The sequence below is a fragment of the Ovis canadensis genome, chromosome 3 (genome assembly GCF_042477335.2).
Source record: "Ovis canadensis isolate MfBH-ARS-UI-01 breed Bighorn chromosome 3, ARS-UI_OviCan_v2, whole genome shotgun sequence".
Lineage (NCBI taxonomy): Eukaryota > Metazoa > Chordata > Mammalia > Artiodactyla > Bovidae > Ovis > Ovis canadensis.
This window is the reverse complement of record NC_091247.1, coordinates 47,343,393-47,367,359: the sequence shown is the minus strand read 5'-3', so window position 1 is coordinate 47,367,359 and position 23,967 is coordinate 47,343,393.

Sequence of the window (23,967 nt, the reverse complement as noted above, 5' to 3'; positions counted from 1 at the left end):
CTTCCCTCATAGCTCAGTTGGTAAAGAATCCACCTGCAATACAGGAGACCACAATTCAATTCCTGGGTCGGGAAGATCCGCTGGAGAAGGGATAGGCTACCCACTCCAGTTCTTGGGCTTCCCTTGTGGCTCAGTTTATGTATTCTTTCTTCCAAAAGAAATGCACATATATCAATTATGTAGACAAAATATTGACAGAAATCAATGAATGTGCATTAGAGATAATTGATAATTTATAAAAGTAAAGTTAGAATAAAATGCAAGAATAAGTAGAAACTATTTTTTAAATGGAAAACCAAGTCTATGACATATAGAAAAAAAATCACCATAATCAAGATTTTAGATTCCCATACAGAAAGCAAGTTTTTAGGATAAAACATACTGTTTATATCTAAGTACTCCAATAGGGGGAAGGGTCAAGGAGACATGAACAAATATGAAGCATAACAATGGGAGAATGATTTCCCTGAAACCTAGAGAAAATGGCATAAGCCATTCATCACATAACAACAGGACCCTGAACCCTACTTTCCTAAAAAGTTGAATGTGAATGCTAACTCATACTTCCATGTACTGTGTGAAACTCAGAAAGTTATTTGATATTGATAAGGCTTTGAATTCTTCACCGGCAAAGGAGAAATTTCTTCTTCTAAGAGTATTATAGAATAAATGAAGACTTTTAATTTCCATTAAGATGGAATGACAGACATAGGTTTTACCCTCCAACTCAGAACAAATAAAAATCCAGACAAAATATATAAAACAAGGGTTCTTGAGACACTACACATCAGGCAATGGCAAGATGGTGATTCCTAAGATATGGAGACAAATAGGGTAAAACTTATGACTGCTCTGGCTTACTGCCTTGAATGAGTTTCCAGATCACAGTGTAAGGAGGGAGGACCCAGGCAAAGCCCAAGTGACTCTGTAAATTAAGGGGCAAAGCTGAGAGTCTGTAGTTACTGGCACCTACAGTAAAAAGTACTAAGAAGTGGAAAATTGCACAAATAGAGAATTCCAGAGATCTGTAGAGCATCCCCATGAAGAATCTAGCAGAAGAGTGACCATTCACAGCATCAGCATTGGCTACTCACGAGACAGTTTTTCTTCCCTGGAAAGCTGTGTTCTCTAATATCTACTAGAAGATTTAGCAAAACTTACCTTGTGCCATCACACATACACACACATACACACACACACACACACACACATCTTTCCTAGTATACTATAATTTACAAAGGAATGGAGATATGTCTTACTATTTTTTGAGCAGCCATGGTTCCTCTGTTTTGTACAGAGTATATGCCAAATAAATGCTTCCTGGAGTTGAACAGTAACATTCAATTAATATACCACTTGGCAGAATTTCTATATATTCCCGGTCTCTAGTGTTTAGTATTTAATTTAATGTATGCAGTGACTTCCTTCTTGCACAGAAAGGTGTCATTATTACAGTTATTTGTTTCTTTCTGAGATGATACTAATGATACAAACTAATACAGCATATCAAATATTGTATCAAAAACAAACCTGGTCTTATTTTCTTACTCTGCAGGTCCTCTGTCTTATAATTAGTAAAAAACCCTTTTATTAAATATGGACATTTGTATTTTAAGTATTCTTCCTAGGTCCAGTTTTGTATGCTTAGATAAACAAAAGATGACTTTCTTTCTGAAAAAAAAAAAAAACACTATAATGAATTTTTGTGTTAAAATTAAAACACACATAATAAAACTTATGACCCAGATCTGATACAGAAACATGAATAGATGATAGGCTAAGCTAATTAAAGATTTTTTGTTTGGTTGTTTTTTGCTTTCCCGAAACATTCACTGACATTTGAAAGTTGATTTCTTATTGGAGACTAGCTTATTACAATGTTTTGACTTGATTTCCTATGACAAATTTTATTTGCAAAATAAATAAATACAACCCTAAAATGCCTTTCTATTGTGTATCCATAGAATGTGTAGCTCTGCATAGCTGATTCTGTCACCAATTTGCATTATGACATTTCTCCTTATGACAACATAATAGGCAATGGAATTGTGTATTTAGCTGATCCTCACAGCTTAAGAAAGTTTTGTATACAACTCAGAAGTATCCACTGTGTCCTATTGTGTTTTCAAATATGTCTGGTAGAATTGGATTTATTGTTGTAGGAATATTTATGCTAAAACAGAGGCCCTATGTTCATGAGCCTTTTGTCTTCCTATGTGATACTCTCATTAACTTCTTTTTTTAATTTATTTATTTTAATTGGAGGTTAATTACTTTACAATATTGTAGAGGTTTTTGCCATACATTGACATAAATTAGCCATGAGTGTACATGTGTTCCTGAACCCCCCTCCCACCTCCCTCCCCATCCCATCCCTCTGGGTCATCCCAGTGCACCAGCCCCAAGCACCCTGTCTCATGTATCAAATGTGAACTGGCGAACTGTTTCACATATGATAATATTCATGTTTCAATGCTATTCTCTCAGATAATCCCACCCTCGCCTTCTCCCACAGAGTCCAATAAACTGTTCTATACATCTGTGTCCATTTTGCTGTCTTGCATATGGGTTTATCATTATTATCTTTCTAAATTCCATATATATGTGTTAGTATACTGTGTTGGTATTTTTCTTTCTGGCTTATTTCACTCTGTATAATAGGCTCAACTTTCATCCACCTCATTAGAACTGATTCAAATGTTCTTTTTAATGGCTGAGTAATATTCCATTGTGTATACGTACCACAGCTTTCTTATCCATTCATCTGCTGATGGACATCTAGGTTGCTTCCATGTCCTGGCTCTTAGAAACTGTGCTGTGATGAACATTGGGGTACACGTGTCTCTTTCAATTCTGGTTTCCTCTGTGTGTATGCCCAGCAGTGGGATGCTGGGTCGTATGACAGTTCTATTTCCAGTTTTTTAAGGAATCTCCACACTGTTCTCCATAGTGGCTGTACTAGTTTTCATCCCCACCAACAATGTAAGAGGGTTTCCTTTTCTCCACACCCTCTCCAACATTTATTGCTTGAAGACTTTTGGATCACAGCCATTCTGACTGGTGTACCTCATTGTGGTTTTGATTTGCATTTCTCTGATAATGAGTGATGTTGAGCATCTTTTCATGTGTTTGTTAGCCATCTGTATGTCTTCTCTGGAGAAATGTCTGTTTAGTTTCTTGGCCCATTTTTTTATTGGGTCTTTTATTTCTCTGGAATTGAGCTGCAGGAGTTGCTTGTATATTTTTGAGATTAATTCTTTGTCAGTGGCTTCATTTGCTATTATTTTCTCCCGTACTGAAGGCTGTCTTTTCACCTTGCTTATAGTTTCCTTCATTGTGCAAAAGCTTTTAAGTTTAATTAGATCCCATTTGTTTATTTTTGTTTTTATTTCCAATACTCTGGGAGGTGGGTCATGGAGGATTCTGCTGTAATTTATGTGGGAGAGTGTTTTGCCTATGTTCTCCTCTAGGAATTTCGTAGTTTCTGGTCTTACGTTTAGATCTTTGATCCATTTTGAGCTTATTTTTGTGTATGGTGTTAGAAAGTGTTCTAGTTTCATTCTTTTACAAGTGGTTGACCAGTTTTCCCAGCACCATTTGTTAAAGAGATTGTCTTTTCTCCATTGTATATTCTTGCCTCTTTTGTCAAAGATAAGGTGTCCATAAGCATGTGGATTTATCTCTGGGCTTTCTATTTTGTTCCATTGATCTATATTTCTTTATTTGTAACATTACCATCCTGTCTTGATGACCAGCTTTGCAGTATAACCTGAAGTCAGGCAGGTTGATTCCTCCAGTTCCGTTTTTCTTTCTAAAGATTGCTTTGTCTATTTGAGGTTTTTTCCTATGTCCATAAAATTGTGAAATTATTTGTTCTAGTTCTCTGAAAAATACCACTGGTAGCTTGATACGGATTGCATTGAATCTATAGATTGCTTTGGGTAGTATACTCATTTTCACTATATTGATTTTTCTGAACCATGAACATGGTATATTTTTCCATCTATTTGTGTCCTCTTTGATTTCTTTCATCAGTGTTTTATAGTTTTCTATATATATGTCTTTTGTTTCTTTAGGTAGATATATTCCCAACTATTTTATTCTTTTCGTTGCAGTGGTGAATGGAATTGTTTCCTTAATTTCTCTTTCTGTTTTCTCATTGTTAGTGTATAAGAATGCAAGGGATTTCTGTGTGTTAATTTCATATCCTGCAACTTTACTATATTCATTGATTAGCTCTAGTAATTTTCTGGTGGAGTGTTTAGGGATTTCTATGTAGAGGATCATCTCATCTTCAAACAGTGAGATTTTTACTTCTTTTCCAATCTGGATTCCTTTTATTTCTTTTTCTGCTCTGATTCTTGTCGCCAAAACTTTCAAAACTATGTTGAATAGTAGTGGTGAGAGTGGGCACTTGTCTTGTTCCTAACTTTATTGAAATGCTTTCAATTTTTCACCATTGAGGATAATGTTTGCTGTGGGTTTGTCATATATAGCTTTTATTATGTTGAGGTATGTTCCTTCTACTCCTGCTTTCTCAAGGGTTTTTATCATAAATGGATGTTGAATTTTATCAAAGGCTTTCTCTGCATCTATTCAGATAATCGTATGGTTTTTATCTTCCAATTTGTTAATGTGGTGTACTACATTGATTGATTTGTGGATATTAAAGAATCCCTGCATCCCTGGGTTAAAGCCCACTTGATCATGATGTATGATCTTTTTAATATGTTTTTGGATTCTGCTTGCTAGAATTTTGTTAAGGATTTTTGCATCTATGTTCATCAGTGATATTGGCCTGCAGTTTTCTTTTATTGTGTGGCATTTTTGTCTGGTTTTGGTGTTAGGGTGATGGTGGCCTCATAGAGTGAGGTTGGAAATTTACCTTCCTCTGCAATGTTCTGGAAGAGTTTGAGTAGGATAGGTGTTTGTCTTCTCTAAATTTTTGGTAGAATTCAGCTGTGAAGCCATCTGGACCTGGGCTTTTGTTTGCTGGAAGAGTTCTGATTACAGTTTCAATTTCCGTGCTTGTGATGGGTCTGTTAAGATTTTCTATTTCTTCCTGGTTCATTTTTGGAAAGTTGTGCTTTTCTAAGAATTTTTCCATTTCTTCCAAGCTGTCCATTTTATTGGCATATAGTTGTTGATAGTAGTCTCTTATGATCCTTTGTATTTCTGTGTTGTCTGTTGTGATTTCTCCATTTTCATTTCTAATTTTGTTGATTTTATTCTTCTCCCTTTGTTTCTTGATGAGTCTGGCTAATGGTTTGTCAATTTTATTTATCTTCTCAAAGAATCAGCTTTTGGCTTTGTTGATTTTGGCTATAGTCTCTTTTGTTTCTTTTGCATTTATTTCTGCCCTCATTTTTAAGATTTCTTTCCTTCTACTAACCCTGGGGTTCTTCCTTTCTTCCTCTTCTAGTTGCTTTAGGTGTAGAGTTAGGTTATTTATTTGACTTTTTTCTTGTTTCTTGAGGTATGCCTGTATTGCTATGAACCTTTCCCTTAGCACTGCTTTTACAGTGTCCCATAGGTTTTGGGTTGTTTTGTTTTCATTTTCATTCGTTTCTATGCATATTTTGGTTTCTTTTTTGATTTCTTCTGTGATTTGTTGGTTATTCAGAGGCGTGTTGTTTAGTCTCTATATGCTGGGATTTTTAATAGTTTTTTTCTTATAATTGACATCTAATCTTACTGTATTGTGGTCAGAAAAGATGTTTGGAATGATTTCAATTTTTTGAATTTACCAAGGCTAGATTTATGGTCCAGGATATGATCTATCCTGGAGAAGGTTCCATGTGCACTTGAGAAAAAGGTGAAATTCATTGTTGTAGGGTGAAATGTCCTATAGACATCAACTAGGTCTAACTGGTCCATTGTATCATTTAAAGTTTGTGTTCCCTTATTAGTTTTCTGTTTAATTAATCTATCCATAGGTGTGAGTGGATAGTCACAATAGTCTCCCACTGTTATTGTGTCATTGTTAATTTCCCCTTTCATAGTTGCTAGCATTTGTCTTATATATTGTGGTGCTCCTATGTTTGGTGCATATATATTTATCATTGTTATATCTTCTTCTTGGATTGATCTTTTGATCATTATGTAGTGTCCTTCTTTGTCTCTTTTCACAGCCTTTATTTTAAAGTCTATTTTATCTGATATGAGTATTGCTACTCCTGCTCTCTTTTAGTCTCTATTTGCATGAAATATCTTTTTCCAGCCCTTCACTTTCAGTCTGTATGTGACCCTTGTTTTGAGGTGGGTCTCTTGTAGACAACATATATAGGGGTCTTGTTTTTGTATCCATTCAGCCAGTCTTTGTTGTTTGGTTGGAGAGTTCAAACCATTTACATTTAAGGTAGTTATTGATAAGTATGATCCCATTGCCATTTACTTTGTTGTTTTGAGTTCGAGTTTATACACCTTTTCTGTGTTTCCTGTCTAAAGGATATCCTTTAACATTTGTTGAAGAGCTGGTTTGGTGGTGCTGAATTCTCTCAGGTTTGCTTATCTGTAAAGCTTTTGATTTGTCCTTCATATTTGAATGAGATCCTGTTGGGTACAGTAATCTAGGTTGTAGGTTTTTCTCTTTCATCACTTTAAGTATGTCTTGCTATTCCCTTCTGGCCTGAAGAGTTTCTATCGAAAGATCAGCTGTTATCCTTATGGGAATCCCCTTGTGTGTTATTTGTTGTTTTTCCCTTGCTGCTTTTAATATTTGTTCTTTGTGTTTGAACTTTGTTAATTTGATTAATATGTGTCTTGGGGTGTTTTGCCTTGGGTTTATCCTGTTTGGGACTCTCGGGGTTTCTTGAACTTGGGTGACTATTTCCTTCCCCATTTTAGGAAAGTTTTCAACTATTATCTCCTCAAGTATTTTCTCATGGCCTTTCTTTTTGTCTTCTTCTTCTGGGACTCCTATGATTCGAATGTTGGGGTGTTTAACATTGTCCCAAAGGTCTCTGAGGTTGTCCTCATTTCCTTTCATTATTTTTTCTTTTGTCCTCTCTGCTTCATTTATTTCTACCATTCTATCTTCTACCTCACTTATCCTATCTTCTGCTTCCATTATTTTACTGTTGGTTCCCTCCAGAGTGTTTTTAATCTTGTTTATTGCATTATTCATTATTGATTGGCTCCTTTTTATTTCTTAGGTCCTTGTTAAACATTTCTTGCATATTCTCAATCCTGGTCTCCAGGCTATTTATCTGTAACTCCATTTTGTTTTCAAGATTTTTGGATCATTTTTACTATCATTATTCTGAATTCTTTTTCAGATAGGCTCCTTATCTCCTCCTCTTTTGTTTGGTTTGGTGGGCATTTATCATGTTCCTTTACCTGCTGAATATTCTCTGCCTTTTCATCTTGTTTAGATTGCTGTGTTTGGGGTGGCCTTTCTGTATTCTGGCAGTTTGTGGTTCTTCTTTATTGTGGAGGTTCCTCCCTGTGGATGGGGTCAGACGAGTGGCTTGTCAAGGTTTCCTGATTAGGGAAGCTTGCATCAGTGTTCTGGTGGGTGGAGCTGGATTTCTTCTAGCTGGAGTGCAATGAAGTGTCCAGCAGTGAGTTTTGACATGTCTACAAGTTTGGTGTGACTTTGGGCAGCCTGTATATTGAAGCTCAGGGCTACATTCCTGCATTGCTGGAGAATTTGTGTGATATGTCTTGCTCTGGAACTTGTTGGCTCTTGGGTGGTACTTGGTTTCAGTGTAGGTATGGAGGCTTTTGGATGAGCTCCTATCGATTAATGTTACCTGGAGTCAGGAGTTCTCTGGTGTTCTCGGGTTTTGGACTTAAGCCTCCTGCCTCTGGTTTTCAGTCTTATTCTTACAGTAGCCTCAAGACTTATCCATCCATACAGCACCGATGATAAAACATCTAGGTTAATGGTGAAAAGATTCTCCACAGTGAGGAACACCCAGAGAGGTTCACAGAGTTACATGAAGAAGAGAAGAGGGAGGAGGGATATAGAGAGGTGACCAGGAGGAGAAGAGGAGGAATCAAAAGGGAGGAGAGCAATCTAGCCAGTAATCAATTCCCTATGTGCTCTCCACAGTCTGGAACCCTCGGAGAGGTTCACGGAGTTACATAGAGAAGAGAAGAGGGAGAAAGGAGATAGAGGTGACCAGGAGGAGAAAAGGGGGAATCAAAAGGAGAGAGACAGATCTAGCCAGTATCAGTTCCCTTAATGTTCTCCACAGCCCAGAACACACAAAGAGATTCACAGAGTTGGATAGAGAAGAGAAGGGAGAGGGAGGAGATAGAGCTGACCTCCTTTCGAAGACAATGGGCTGCCTTTCTGGGTGCCTGATGTCCTCTGACAATGTTCAGAAGTTGTTGTGTGGAATTTGCTCAGTATTCAAATGTTCTTTCAATGAATTTGTTGGGGAGAAAGTGGTCTCCCAATCCTATTCCTCCACCATCTGGGAACTCTCCCTCTCATTTACTTCTTTTATAAATTTGTTGATAAATTATTTAATAATCAGTTGTGAATCTTATATCCAATTTTGTAACCAAAAGTCCTTCTCTTGATTTTTCAAAACTACTAAAGAGAATGAACAGACTAGGACAAGGAGTTTTGTTTTCCCAAATAGATAATGCTTCCTAATACTGACTTATAGAAAGGTTGAAATGATCATCATAGAATTTTAGAAGGTGTTCAGTGAAGATTTTTCCACATATCTTAATTGTAACAGGATTTTACATGATCTTTCCCTTGATCACTTGCAGGTCTAATGGGCAGTGTTTCTATTATTCTCTGATTTCAATTTTGACTTGAGAAAAAGCAGCCTTGCATTATATGAAGTGAACATGGGAGATGCAAGGGAATATTGACCCTGGGTGCTCTGAGGCCATCAGAGTAACAGCCAACAAATCATATCCCTGGTAAATTGTCTTTGACATTGTTATGTCAAACTGGATTACCAACTAGTTGAGAAAAGAACTGTGGATTGTGTTATTATTTCATATTTATAGTGAGATATAGAAACATGCCCTGCCATTGTAGCATCACAATATTTATCAATTATGATCCTTTCAGGGATCCAATCAGAAAGTGTTATTTCCTAAATCTGGTTTCTAAGAAGAGAAGCACATTAAGTCTAACATAGAACTGTAGCTATGGCAATAAAATTGTACCACTAAGAAGATACTGACACCTCATCTATTAGATTTCCCTGGGGGGGGGGGGGTTATCCAATTAATTAATAGTCCAATATATTTTTCCCAAATTCAAAGATCTAATTATGTTCACAAAAGGTGGTAATAGGAATATTTTATTAATGGCCAATGCTTGTTGGGTGCTACTTCTTGCCAGGCTTGACATATATTTTATTATTTAAACTCCATAGCACTCTATGAAATAGCTTACGTTTTCCTTATTTTAAAGATAAAGGAATGGAGGCCAATGCCAGATCATGCATCTGAAAAGATGTGAAGGTGAGATTTGAACCCCAGCAGTAGGAGGAATGATAACTCCTAAATGTGTTTTTTCTTTGTTAAGGGGTGGGGAAGAAGCTTCAAAAATAGAAGCAAATCCAAAAAGTCCTTGCATCACTATTATTGCAGAGTACATACCACACAATGACTGCCAAAGCAAGGCCAATGACTCCCGTATCATTAGTTTGGACTTTATTTCCTTTTCCAGTTTGATTTACATATAATTGATCTATAACATTGCATAGATTTAGAGAATACACACAATTTGATATAGATATATATTGTTAAAAGATTACTACAATAAGTCTAAAATCCATTACCACACATAGTTATGTTTTTTCCTGTGATAATAACTTTAAATATCTACTCTCTTTGCAACCTTCAAATATACAATACAGTATTTTTAACTATAGTCATCATACTGTACATTAAATCCTCAGGACTTATTTATCTTATTACTGGAATTTTGTACCTTTAGATCAACTTCACCCTTACCCCTTGCCTCTGACAACAAATTTTATCTCTTTCCTATATTTTCTTTAATTTTTGATTCCATATATAAATGAAATCATGCAGTATTTTCTTTCTATTTGACTTATTTCACTTAATATAATGCCTTCAACATATACCCATCTTGTCACAAAAGGAAGAACGTCTTTCTTTTTTCTTGCTGAGTAGTATTCTACTGTATATGTGTATGTACAATATTTACTTTATCCATTCATCCACTGATAGACACATAGGTTGTTTCCAAGTCTTGGCTATTGATAATAGTGGTGCAATGAAAATGAGGGTATAGATATTTCTTTGGCATAATGATAATCTTTTTTGGATGTCATACCTAAAGCACAAACAACAAAAGAAAAAATTAACAAGTGGGCATACATACAATTGAAAGCTTCTGTAAAGCAAAGTAAATGTTCAACAAAATTAAAAAACAACCTGAGGAGTGGGAGAAAATATTTATAAATCATGTATTTTATAATATACAAAATATATAAGGAATTCATACAGCTCAATAGCAAACACACACACACACACACACACACAAATAATTAGGTTTTAAAATGGGCAAAAGGCATTACTAGAAATTTCTCCAAAGAAGATGTTCAGGTTGTCAATAGATATATGAAAAGGTGCTCAACATCCCTTAGGAATTGGGAAAATGCAAATCAAAACCAAAATAAGATATGATCTCATATTTGTTAGATTGTCTGTTGTTGAAAAGACAAGAAAAACATGTGCTTTTGAGAATGTGGGAAAAAGGGAAACCTGTGCACTGTTGATGGGAATTTAAGTTGATGCAAGAAAATAAAATGGACAATAGTATGGCGGTTCCTCAAAAACTTAAAAAAAGAACTACCATATAATTCAATAATTCCTATTCTAGTTGTATAACTGAAGGAAATGAAATCACTATCAGTTTGACTTTAACTCCTAGCCACAGAACAGGAGTCTAGTGAATTATTCTCACCATTGTGGATTTCCTCCACTGAGTGTGGAATAACTGCTCTTGTACTTCTAAAGGTAAGTCAGAGTCTCTGATGCTAGGAAAGTTCTCCTGATAAGATGAAGGAAGTCTAAGAGCATGAAGAATCAATCGAAAGGATACACCCACCTCATCACAGCAAAGATATCCTAGGTCATTTGTCTCAGACCACTCGTCCTGTGAACTTGTCCTTTATCCTGGTAACTTCAAGACAGAATCAATCTATCTATAAGTGAAATATTGGAAAAGCTAGAGCTAAAACAAAAAAAAAGAATTCTGGCTTATTCTAAAGCGAATGAGTCCAAGTCATCCCTCAACCAAGAAACACGGAAAAAGAGAGAATGGAAAAAGGTCATGCCCTTGTGCTCCATGACTTTGACACTTTTATCCATAGGCTTGAGAACCTAGAATTTGGCTATTCCAGATCAACGCTTTCTTCATGACCATAAAGGAGGTGTTGTTATAAACTCCTCCTGAAATTCAAGTTCTCACCAAACTAAGAAAACTTCTAAAATAATAAAATAAAATTATATAAAGTTAGAATGTCACTAACTTCTAGTAGTACATCAAGGCTGTATATTGTTACTGTGCTTATTTAAATTATATGTAGGGCATATCATGAGAAATGCCAGGCTGGATGAATCACAAGCTGGAATAAAGATTCCTGGGAGAAGTATCAACAACCTCAGATATGCAGATGATACACCACTCTAATGGCAGAAAGTGAACAGGAACTAAAGAGCCTCATGATGAGGGTGAAAAAGGAGAATGAAAAAGCTGACTAAAAACTCAATATTCAAAAAATGAAGATCCCCAATTCTTCCCTGCTGTTTATGTTCTCTTTCATCACCACCTTTGCTAGCACATACAGTATCTTAGTGTGAATAAAATGAGTGAGCATCTCCTCTAAATAATTGCAGCAACTCCAGGAGGGTGCTCCCCTTGGGGAAAAAAGTGTGGGTGGAGTGTGGGCTGGAATTGAGCTCCCTCATTTGTTTGGCTGGGCAATTTCTGAATGGCACAGCCTGACAAATCCTAGGTGGTATTTCTGCAAGTTGATAAATTAGTCAATACACCAGGCATGCAGCATCTAACAGTGGCCTAAGCTGAATTTGAGGAAAAAACTGGCATTTGGGGTCCTATACAGAAAAGTAAACAAGAAAGCTATAGGCTTATGCTACATCGTTTTCTTTGATAAATATTACCCTTATTGAAATTAGTACTGTTACATAGGAGTTGCTAAGATTTTCCTTGATCTTTATATGTTTTCTGTAATCTTGTGTCATTTTTTTAAAACAAAAATGCATTTCTTTTAGAAGGCAAAAAAGTAAGCTAAGTGTAACAGTATTGGGATAAACTATTATAATATGAAATCCTTTATTGCCTCCAGGTATCATAGACTGAGGGTAGGATAATACGGAAGGATAGCCTAATTCATTCCTCTGCAATCTCTGTCCCACCCATATTTCTGGCAATTAAATAAGTTAGAAATTAGGGACAAAGCTCTAGCATCTGATTCTAATCTCAAATTCTATTCTTTCCCCTAATGTGTCCTCAGCCCTGAACCCTGTGATCCCAAAGCATCTCCAGAGCATAAGGATCCATTTTACTGAGAAGCAACTTGTAGCAGAAAAAGAAGAGAATGCAGAACCAGAAAATCAGGGTGCATATATTTGCTGTTTAACTTGGTATAAAAAAATTTATGTCTCTAAGACTCAGCTTTCTCATCTTTAAAATGTGAAAATTAAAACTTCCTTTTCAATAGCAGTTAGGGAAGTAAAGTAAATGCTGTATAGAGAAAATACTTTGAGATCATAAAGTTCATGTACATAAGAGCATTTATCATTATCACAAATCTTAGCATAAAAACTTCTCTATGTTTCAGTCCTCAACTATAAAACTGTTAATATTCTCTTCCTCAAAGGAATTCACAGGATCTGTTTTCTAAGTTTACTGTGATACAATAGACATAACACACATGGAACAGAGACACTCTGCTTCAAATTTGTATTATTACCTTTTTTTTCTTATGTGATGTCCACCTTACATGATTTCCTTCTTATATAAAAAATAAATAAATAAAATCTTGCTCAGTCATGTCCGACTCTTTGCGACCCGATGGACTGTAGCCTACCAGGCTCCTCCATCCATGGGATTTTCCAAGCAAGAATACTGGATTGGATTTCCATTTCCTTATCCAGGAGATCTTCCTGACCCAGGGATTGAACCCGGGCCTCCCACATTATAGGCAGACGTTTTACCATCTGAGCAACCAGAGAAGTCTCTTCCTTCTTACATGCTTACCCTTAAAAAGGATTGGCCTCAAATTTTTAGCTAAATTTAGCCTTGCTTTATAAGCTTCATTGTACTTATTTTTTAATTATCTCTTTTATTTTTCCTTTCTGTGATTAGTCTCAGCAACTGTGAAATCTACACAGTTTAGAGAACACTTTGTATTCTTGCTGATCTCCTAAACCTAGTAAATGTGACCTTGTGTTCAAGCTCATTTTAGTTCTAAGGAACCAGAGATCAAATGCCAAAATCCACTGGCTCATTGCAAAAGCAAGAGAGTTCCAGAAAACCATCTACTTCTGCTTTATTGACTCTGTCAAAGCCTTTGACTATGTGGATCACAACAAACTGGGTAAAATTCTTAAAGAGATGCGAATACCAGGCCACCTGACCTGCCTCTTGAGAAATCTGTATGCAGGTCAAGAAGTAACAGTCGGAACTGGACATGGAACAACAGACTGGTTCCAAATCAAGAAAGGAGTACGTCAAGGCTGTATATTGTCACCCTGTTTATTTAACTTATATGACGAGTACATCATATATGCATCATTTCTCAAATGCCAGGCTAAATGAAGTACAAGCTGGAATCAAGATTGCCGGGAGAAATATCAATAACCTCACATACACAGATGACACCACCCTTATGACAGAAAGTGAAGAAGAGTGAAATGAAATAATGAACGTGAAACGGAAGGGTGAAAAAGTTGGCTTAAAACTCAACATTCAGAAAACTAAGATCATGGCATATGGCCCCATCACTTCATGGCATGTAGATGGGGAAACAACTGAAACAGTGACAGACTTTATTTTGGGGGGCTCCAGAATCACAGCAGATGGTGACTGCAGCCATGAAATTTAAAGACGCTTGCTCCTTGGAAGAAAAGCTATGACCAACCTAGACAGTTTATTAGAAAACAGAGACATTACTTTACAAACAAATGTCCATCTAGTCAAAGCTATGGTTTTCCAGTAGTCATGTATGGATGTGAGAGTTGGACTATAAAGAAAACTAAGTGCTGAAGAATTGATGCTTTCAAACTGTGGTGTTGGAGAAGACTCTTGAGAGTCCCTTGGACTGCAAAGGAGATCCAACCAGTCAATCCTAAGGGAAATCAATCCTGAATATTCATTGGAAGAACTGCTGTGAAGCTGAAATTTCAATCCCTTGGCCACCTGATGTGAAGAACTGACTCATTGGCAAAGACCCTGATGTTGGGAAAGATTGAAGGCAGGAGGAGAAGGGCACAACAGAGGATAAGATGGTTGGATGGCATCACCAACACGAAGGACATGATTTTGAGTAGGCTCTGGGAGTTGGTGATAAACAGGGAAGCCTGGCATGCTGCAGTCCACGGGATCGCAAAGAGTTGGACACGACTGAGGGACTGAACTGAAGTAAAGGAGAGTTTATACACTCATTGCCTTTGTCCTGGATTCTGTGTTTAATATTGCCAAGTTTGATTATAGTTATTTACCAAGGATAGCTAAGGACAATAACATGATTGGCTAAGTTCATTTCTAATCTGATTCTCAACCTTTGCCCCACCCAAAACCCATATTTCTCTAGACCCCAAGGCAGAGTCACTTGCTGTTCTATACACATTTCTATAGTACCTTTCACTTACCTCAGTTACATTTCTTAACCCGCTGGACTGCAACTATCCATTCTATTGGCTTTCACTATACTCTGACCTTCAGTTTTAATCATAACCCTGTCCAGCATGTAGAATCAAGAACACTGGCTCACAAAAATAATAGCAAAACTGCAATGTTTATTCATCTCTCCTTAGGTCAGACAAGGGTCCAGTTGTTTTTCCACATATTACTCTGCAAAAATCAATTTTTAAATGATAAAATTATGAACCTCATACAGACAAAATGAGCATGTGTTAAACATATTATTTAACTCATAACGAAGATTTCAGTCATCTGTTACAAATTGTTCAAGGAAGTTAAACAAGCACAAATTTATGTAAAGAATTGATGAAATGAATTACAAAGAGAAATTAGCTTTTTCCATGGAGAAAAAGCAATCAAACCTCCCTCTCAAAGAATATCTTCATTGTCTATATATAAGAACTATTTTCCATAGCTGTAAATGATCTATGGGATCAGGATCAGGTAACCTGGAAAAATATACTGTGGAAAATGCATAATTTCCACCCAAACACATTTTTCCCTGTAATTCTTTTAACTTTCACAAAATAGGCAATCTTTGTTAAATTTAACCAAAGCACTAAATTTTCCTATTCACCCCATAGAAGAGTCCTTTTATTTTCCTTTTGTATGTTTTTAATCCTACTCTCTATTATCAGCTCAACACTTAATCATTAAATATTTTGCTCTGAACTCAATAGACAATGGGCTTTCTACCTGTTAATCTTGAATTCTGGAAGTGTAGACATTGGGGAGAATATGCAGAGAGTCTGCCTATGTCAGTACAGGAAAGAAAACAAAGACAAAGATCAGCATTGGCTAAAATTTGCTAATAATGGCAAGTTACATCTTATTCAGTTCAGTAGCTCAGTCGTGTCCACTCTTTGCAACTCCATGAATCGCGTTTCTCATGATGTACTCTGAATATAAGTTAAATAAACAGGGTGATAATATACAGCCTTGACGTACTCCTTTTCCTATTTGGAACCAGTCTATCGTTTCATTTCCAGTTCTAACTGTTGCTTCCTAACCTGCTATAGGTTTCTCAAGAGGCAGGTCAGGTGGTCTGGTATTCCCATCTCTTTCAGAATTTTCCACAGTTTATTGTGATCCACACAGTCAAAGGCTTTGGCATAGTCAATAAAGCAGAAATAGATATTTTCCTGGAACTCTCTTGCATTTTCAATAATCCAGTGGATGTTGGCAATTTGATCTCTGGTTCCTCTGCCTTTTCTAAAACCAGCTTGAACATCTGGAAGTTCATGGTTCACGTATTGCTGAAGCCTGGCTTGGAGAATTTTGAGCATTGCTTTACTAGTGTGTGAGGTGAGGTAAGGTAATTCGCTCAGTTGTGTCTGACTCTTTGCGACCCCATGGACTGTAGCCTACCAGGCTCCTCCCTCCATGGGATTCTCCAGGCAAGAGTACTGGAGTGGGTTGCCATTTCCTTCTCCAGGGGATCTTCCCGACCCAGGGATCGAACCCGGGTCTCCGCATTCCAGGCAGACGCTTTGACCTCTGTGCCACCAGGGACCTCTCACCACTAGTGTGTGAGATGAGTGCAATTGTGCTGTAGTTTGAGCATTCTTTGGCATTGCCTTTCTTTGGGATTGGAATGAAAACTGACCTTTTCCAATCCTGTGGCCACTGCTGAGTTTTCCAAATTTGCTGGCATATTGCGTGCAGCACTTTCACAGCATCATCTTTCAGGATTTGAAAGAGCTCAACTGGAATTCCATCACCTCCACTAGCTTTGTTCATAGTGATGCTTTCTAAGGACCCCTTGACTTCACATTCCAGGATGTCTGGGTCTAGGTGAGTGGTCACACCATCATGATTATCTGGGTCGTGAAGCTCTTTTTTGTACAGTTCTTCCGTGTATTCTTGCCATTTCTTCTTAATATCTCCTGTTTCTGTTAGGTCCATGCCATTTCTGTCCTTTATCGAGCCCATCTTTGCATGAAGTGTTCCCCTGGTATCTCTAATTTTCTTAAAGAGATCTCTAGTCTTTCCCATTCTGTTCTTTTCCTCTATTTCTTTGCATTGATCACTGAAGAAGGCTTTCTTTATCTCTCCTTGCTATTCTTTGGAACTCTGCATTCAGATGATTATATCTTTCCTTTTCTCCTTTGCTTTTCACTTCTCTTCTTTTCACAGCTATTTGTAAGGCCTCCCCACACAGCCATTTTGCTTTCTTGGATTTCTTCTCCATGGGGATGGTCTTGATCCGTTTCCCGTACAGTGTCATGAACCTCCATCCATAGTCCATCAGGCACTCTATCTATTAAATCTAATCCCTTAAATCTATTTCTCACTTCCGCTGTATAATCATAAGGGATTTGATTTAGGTCATAGCTGAATGGTCTAGTGGTTTTCCCTATTTTCTTCTATTTAAGTCTGAATTTGGTAATAAGGAGTTCATGATCTGAGCCACAGTCAGCTCCCGGTCTTGTTTTCGCTGACTGTATAGAGCTTCTCCATCTTTGGTTACAAAGAATATAATCAATCTGATTTGGTGTTGACCCTCTGGTGATGTTCAAGTGTAGAGTCTTCTCTTATGTTGTTGGAAGAGGGTGTTTGCTATGACCAGTGCATTTTCTTGGCAAAACTCTATTAGCCTTTGCCCTCTTCCTTCCATATTCCAAGGCTAAATTTGCCTGTTACTCCAGGTGTTTCTTGATTTCTACTTTTGCATTCCAGTCCCCTACAATGAAAAGGAAATCTTGTTTTTGGGTGTTCATTCTAAAAAGTCTTGTAGGTCTTCATAGAGCTGCTCAACTTTAGCTTCTTCAGCATTACTGTTTGGGGCATGGGCTTGGATTAGTGATATTGATATATTTTATTAGTGTAAACTAAATCTCATTATACCAGTTGTGCACTCTTTGTCTCTGAAATAATCTTTCTCCATCCAACCATCATGTTTCCCAAATCATTTTCATTTTCCATATTGATTATCTCTTTTCATAGGACACCTCACAGATCACTGTTTCTGTTATAGCATGGATACTGCCCTTCTTTTCCCTTGCCACATGTTGTCTTTCCCCTGCTTTGGATAATAAGGTGTGACTTTCCCAGAACACTCATATACTTTCCCTTCAATATGCCTTTGTCCCCCCAAGTCACCTGACCATGGAAGGAAATAGAATTAACAGATTTGCTCCCCAACAAGTTTTCACGATGTTCAGCCAGTCAAGATGTCAGGAACTTGCTGACTAGAATGGCTTCACTTTGATGTTATCAGAATGAAGGGGGAGGCGGGGGAGGAACAGCACAGGAAGCAATATGAAAATCCTGTTTCCTCTGTATTTTTTAAGCAAGCTGTTTTTAGTTTGTCAGCCAAGAAAATTATGTATTCTTTTTCAGAAATCTTATAGCCTGTTGACACAAGACACAGAAACTTAAAGGGGGCCACTTAGAGCAAGAATCAAAGTGGTAGAAACTGTCTGAACGCATCTCCACCTCCCCTAGATATTTTTAAAACTAAATTACCTCTCTGTTCTTAGGTCTCTTGTTATTTCGCTCCTCTGTAAGATAAAGTGGAGAAAAGGTAGAGGAAAATTGAATCAGACAACTCCCTCAAGGATTGAAAGAGCTACATGACAAACTTTCAAAGTTTTCATTAAATTTAATAATTAATTTTTATTTTTAGAATGTTATAACAATGAAACATGATAGAATTGAAAATATTATACAAATACTGCTGAACAAGTGTTAGAGATGTTGGGGAACCAGACAATCAACTTATGCATTTATAATTTATATTTTCTTGATTTTTTCCCACATGTTATAAATATTCACTATCAATGTACTCTCTGCCATTTTCAGATTTATAATCTAAGAAAAATTAATCACTTGAAAAAGGTTGTTTTAAATGTAGCTTATTTTTAATGGTTCAAATTTCATTTGGAAGATAAGATAGAACTTTCTTTATTGCTCTATGAATGAATAATTTTGTACTTCTTTTCAAATCAATTGTGGCAGGTTTCCCAGATGAAGTTGAATTTGAGGTGAGGGTTGAAGATACAACTTGCCAAGAAACTCATATAACTTATGTTTTCTGGACTCACAAACTATTAAAAAGATAGGGAAGGCTAGATATCTTTCAGCTAAAGTACATATTGTTCAGAAATCAGTCAAGTGCACTGTCGTTGATTAACTTTTGTTGAAGATATTTCAACTCATGGTTCATTTTGCTTCTGATTGACCAACAGGTAATAATTTTTCTTCCTCATCCAACTTTGTAGATTCTATCTGATTGGTCTTTGTCATTCAATAACCTTCATTATAACCAAACTCAAAAACATGATTGATTTAACCCATAGTATCAGTTTAAATATAGATTTGTTAAACTTCTTATTCATCAAAGTCAATTTTATTTTCCACCAGATAATTGCAGCATTTCCATTATATAAATATGAAAAGGGTAAAACATATTTTTTAATTTTAATATTTTAATATATACCATACAACCATTTACTCTAGTTCTATCTTTTTATGAAGAAGATTATTAATTATGTTCAGTTCAGTTCAGTTCAGGCGCTCAGTCGTGTCCGACTCTTTGCAACCCCATGAATCGCAGCACGCCAGGCTTCCTTGTCCATCACCAGCTCCCGGAGTTCACTCAGACTCATGTCCATAGAGTCCGTGATGCCATCCAGGCATCTCATCCTCTGTTATCCCTTTCTCCTCCTGCCCCCAATCCCTCCCAGCATCAGAGTCTTTTCCAATGAGTCAACTCTTCACATGAAGTGTCCAAAGTACTGGAGTTTCAGCTTTAGCATCATTCCCTCCAAAGAAACCCCAGGGCTGATCTCCTTCAGAATGGACTGGTTGGATCTCCTTGCAGTCCAAGGGACTCTCAAGAGTCTTCTCCAACACCACAGTTCAAAAGCATCAGTTCTTCGGTGCTCTGCCTTCTTCACAGTCCAACTCTCACATCCATATATTACAAGTTTATAAAAGAAAAGCATAAAGGCCCCCTTAAATTCATCACCTAGTGGAAAACACAACATGCATATCTGTGCATAGGCATATGTGCTAGATTTATTTTAATGGAAGTATAGTAATTTATCAAAATTTTTCATTTGACATATATATATATGGTTTTTCTGACCTTAAATATGTTTTCCATCATAATCTTCAAAGTCTGAATGGTATTACAATACATAAATTAATGTAGTATTTTTTATTTAAATAACTTAACTAAAGAAACTGGGATTCTTTTTCAGAAACATTAATCTAGCGTTACCTATGCATCTATTTTGTAATACAGCTATACTTAGGACTGAACATTATCTATTTACATTAGATAAATGTGAATATATCATGAACATTATGGATATTTAGTTCAAAATATTAAAGCTTATTTGACTATGAGCTTCTAAAAATATATAATTGTTTGCATTTTCTCACTTTAACAATTAAATAAGGTAAATGCAAGAAAATTTTAATTTAAAAAAATCAAACATTTTGTTAACCCTCCAGTTCTACATTTTTCCTAATGAATAATCTAGATATTACTAATTACTTTAGCTGTGATTCCTTTTAATATAAGCTCATATACATATTTCTCTCATCACATTCTAAAATGCTAATTGAGCATTGCAGTTAAAGTACCCCAAACACACATATACACATGCACACACACAAGTCCTGTCACCTTGGATTCCTTTCAAAAATGCTATTGTCTTCTCTTGCCCCATGACTTTGCACCTGTTTTCCCTCTGCCAGGAATGTCATCTTCCCAATCTAACCATTTACTTGGTCATATAATATCAGTACGTAAGACAGAGACCCTGCCTGTTTTGTGTACTATGCATCAATCTCCCAAGGTCTGATTGTGGAAAGTGCAATTAAATACTTGTTAAATAATATATTTGTTAAACATGGCAGGGAAAAAAGATTATATGGATTAGCACAAGGAAAATGTATTTGTCATTATCTTATAGCAGTTTTCAGAGAAAAAATTAAATGGTTAATAATATGTAATTGTTTTATATTAGTCAACAATTTGTTAAATCCCTTCTTGAGATATCTTTTTCTCACACAGATTTATTTTATTATCTTTTAAAATTAGTTTTAGTTTCTTGAAGCAAATGTTTAGTTTGCTTATTTTTAGTATTTTAATACCAAAAGAATTAAGGTTCTATTAATATATTTTCCTCTAAATGAAAATAATGCAACTTATTTATTCATTCCAAGTTGATGGGATTTGAATTGTTTCCAACAGTAATTAACATTGGTCATTTTGTAAACAATGTTCTCCTGTACCTAAGCATGCATATCTCTAAGATACATATTAATATATATTGAGAGGATAAAAAAGATTAAAGTTTAAAAGACATCTATAAGTAATTTATAAATTTTGAATACAAGCTTAAGTAATTGCTATGCATTTAATAAAACCTCAACTCTAGAAATACACCTCCTTCACAATTTAAATCATTTCCCTAGCAACAATTAAACATTTCAGAAATCATTAACTAATTTAAAATTAGTTAATATGGTTGCATTCACTATACTATTAATTTTTTCTTCTGAACAGCTATAATTATGTTAAATTCAACATATATTTGACAACAATGGAATTTAAGAATTCTGAAAATGTATTACACCTAGTAAATAAACATTGATTCCAAGATTAAACTTTTTACAACCTTTATTTTTTCCACATGGTCTATGAAAAACTGAAAGGAACTGTTCAATTTCTCTTTGGATTTCTAGTGATTTTTTTCCCCTAAAATATTTTGATTTTATATATTTCTTTGATGTATTATTCTGTGTAAATATCACATCTTTGAAAATTTAAATTTATATTATTTAAATATTTTATCTTTGATTTATTTTTAGTTGTTTCTTTCCTTTAAATCTACTTTGGAATTAGCAATCTTTTCATTTCAACTTCTATAGTGAAATTACATATAAAATGGTGATGACAAATAATGAAAAATTTATCATTTTACTCACCCACATATACGGTATATGGCCCATAACTTACATAGCTTTTATTGAAACTATATGGGTTTTGTCAAAGAAAAATTCCACTATACAGACTTAAATAGGCAAGAAAGATTTTATTAAAGACGACTGCAATAAGTAGGAGATTGAACTGAGCTGCTCTGCTGAAACAAGGCTAGACAGTGAGTACGCCCTTTGTGAGCTAATGGAAAGTCACTGGATGCCATTGGGGCAAAGTTGATCAATATGATTAGGCCATTTGTGTTGCTAATTGGTGCTTCTTGACCATCCCACAGAGACTAAGAGATAGGGATGCTATTTTTTTTAATGATTACTTTTCAAAATTCTTTGAGAAAGATATTCCTGGGTTGTAGAACTGCCAAGAGGCTGAGAGAAGACAGATCTTACAGGGGAAGAGAAAGTATTTATAACTGCAAGTTTTCAAAAATAAACACTGTTTAAAAAAAAAAGAGTAAAGGTATATCGTTTGGAAATTTTAAAATTTAGTCCAAGTTAGAGGAATGCAAAGGTTCTCTTAGTCAGTTTATTATTGCTTTTACATATTTGTCTCTTTCAGTAATTATGCTCCATTTTTTCTTTTTTTTTACTTAATACATCATCAACAGGCTTCCCAGGTATCTCAGTGATAAAGAATCCTCTTGCCAATGCAGGAGACACAGGAGACGCAGGTTCAATCCCTGGGTGGGGAAGATCCCCTGGAAAAGGAAATTTCAACCCACTCCAGTATTCTTGCCTGTAAAATTACATGGACAGAGGAGCCTGGTGGGCTACAGTCTGTGGGGTCACAAAGAGTCAGACACAACTGAGCAAGCAAGCACACATACACCTCGTCAAGATTTATTTGTGCTAAGTCTCTGCAGTCCTGTCCCACTCTTTGTGACCCTATGGACTGCAGCCGGCCAGGCTCCCCTGTCCATGGAATTTTCCAGGCAAGAATACTCGAGTGGACTGCCATGCCTTCCTCCAGCAGATCTTCCCCACCCAGGGATGGAACCTGTGTCTCCTATGTCCTTGCAGTGGCAGGCAGATTATTTACCACTAGGGGCACCTGGAAAGGATATCTATTTACTACTTGATTCTCACTAAATGTTTTTTAAATTGTTTTGAAATTGCTTTCTTATTTTGTTTTTGTCCTGTTCTACCTATATGCAATGGTAGTGCTTTAACCTCCCCCCAAAAATATATATGCCTTCTGTTCATGGTTTCTGAAACTTTAAAAACCTTATGTATTGAGAATTTCAATTGAGTGAGGGCATATTTTAGTCCAAATAGTTTTTAGATTTGTCAGGTAGGTTTATTTCTCTTCTCAGTTCTTGCCTCATAGCAACAAAAATTTGGAAAAGTGGACTAAAGTGTTTAAAACAGCAGACAAGTTACAGCTCAGTTCAGCCCAAGCAGACAGATCTTTTATTCAGACGTTGCTAACTTTCTGGTTCTTTTTGCCCACAACTTTTTTCCTATCCTTAAGTAATTTCCTATAAATTTTTGCATTTTTGTCTCACACCTGCCCATCTATGTTTTGATGTTTATTTTGTTCTTTTTTTCTTTCTCTTTCAGACATGAGAAAAACTCTGGGCTTCAATTTCCACCAAAATCACCTGGGTGGGTTTTCCTCCGATTCCCCATTTCTCCCATAGACAGTATAAGTGTCCTTCTGGATATTAAGTGGAAGACACTCAAAATTCAGAATCCTAGAACTTTAGAGGCAAAGGAAGAGTTTAGTCCCTGGGGTGTGTCAAGAGGAAGATCCTCTCAGTTCTGGTTTGGACTCCTGTACTGTATTTGCCCTGAAGTATATCCCAGGTTAGTCTTAAACCAAACAGTTCCAGTTCATCTGGAAATGATTCGGGGTGCTACACACACCCTTCTTGATGCTCTAGGGAAGTAATCTAGCCAAAGCTGTTTGAGGTGACAGTACTGGACCTCAGGCCTTCCTGTCAGCTAGTTAAGACTACTGAGGAAACACAGTGGTCAAAAGGATTCCACATGGAGGCTTTGCTGCTGCCCCACTTCCCTTCCATTCCCTATTCTTATGAATAAGATCATTTTAGTCATATTTTGCCTCAGTCTCATCTAAATGGACTTCCCTGGTAGCTCAGATGGTAAAGCATCTG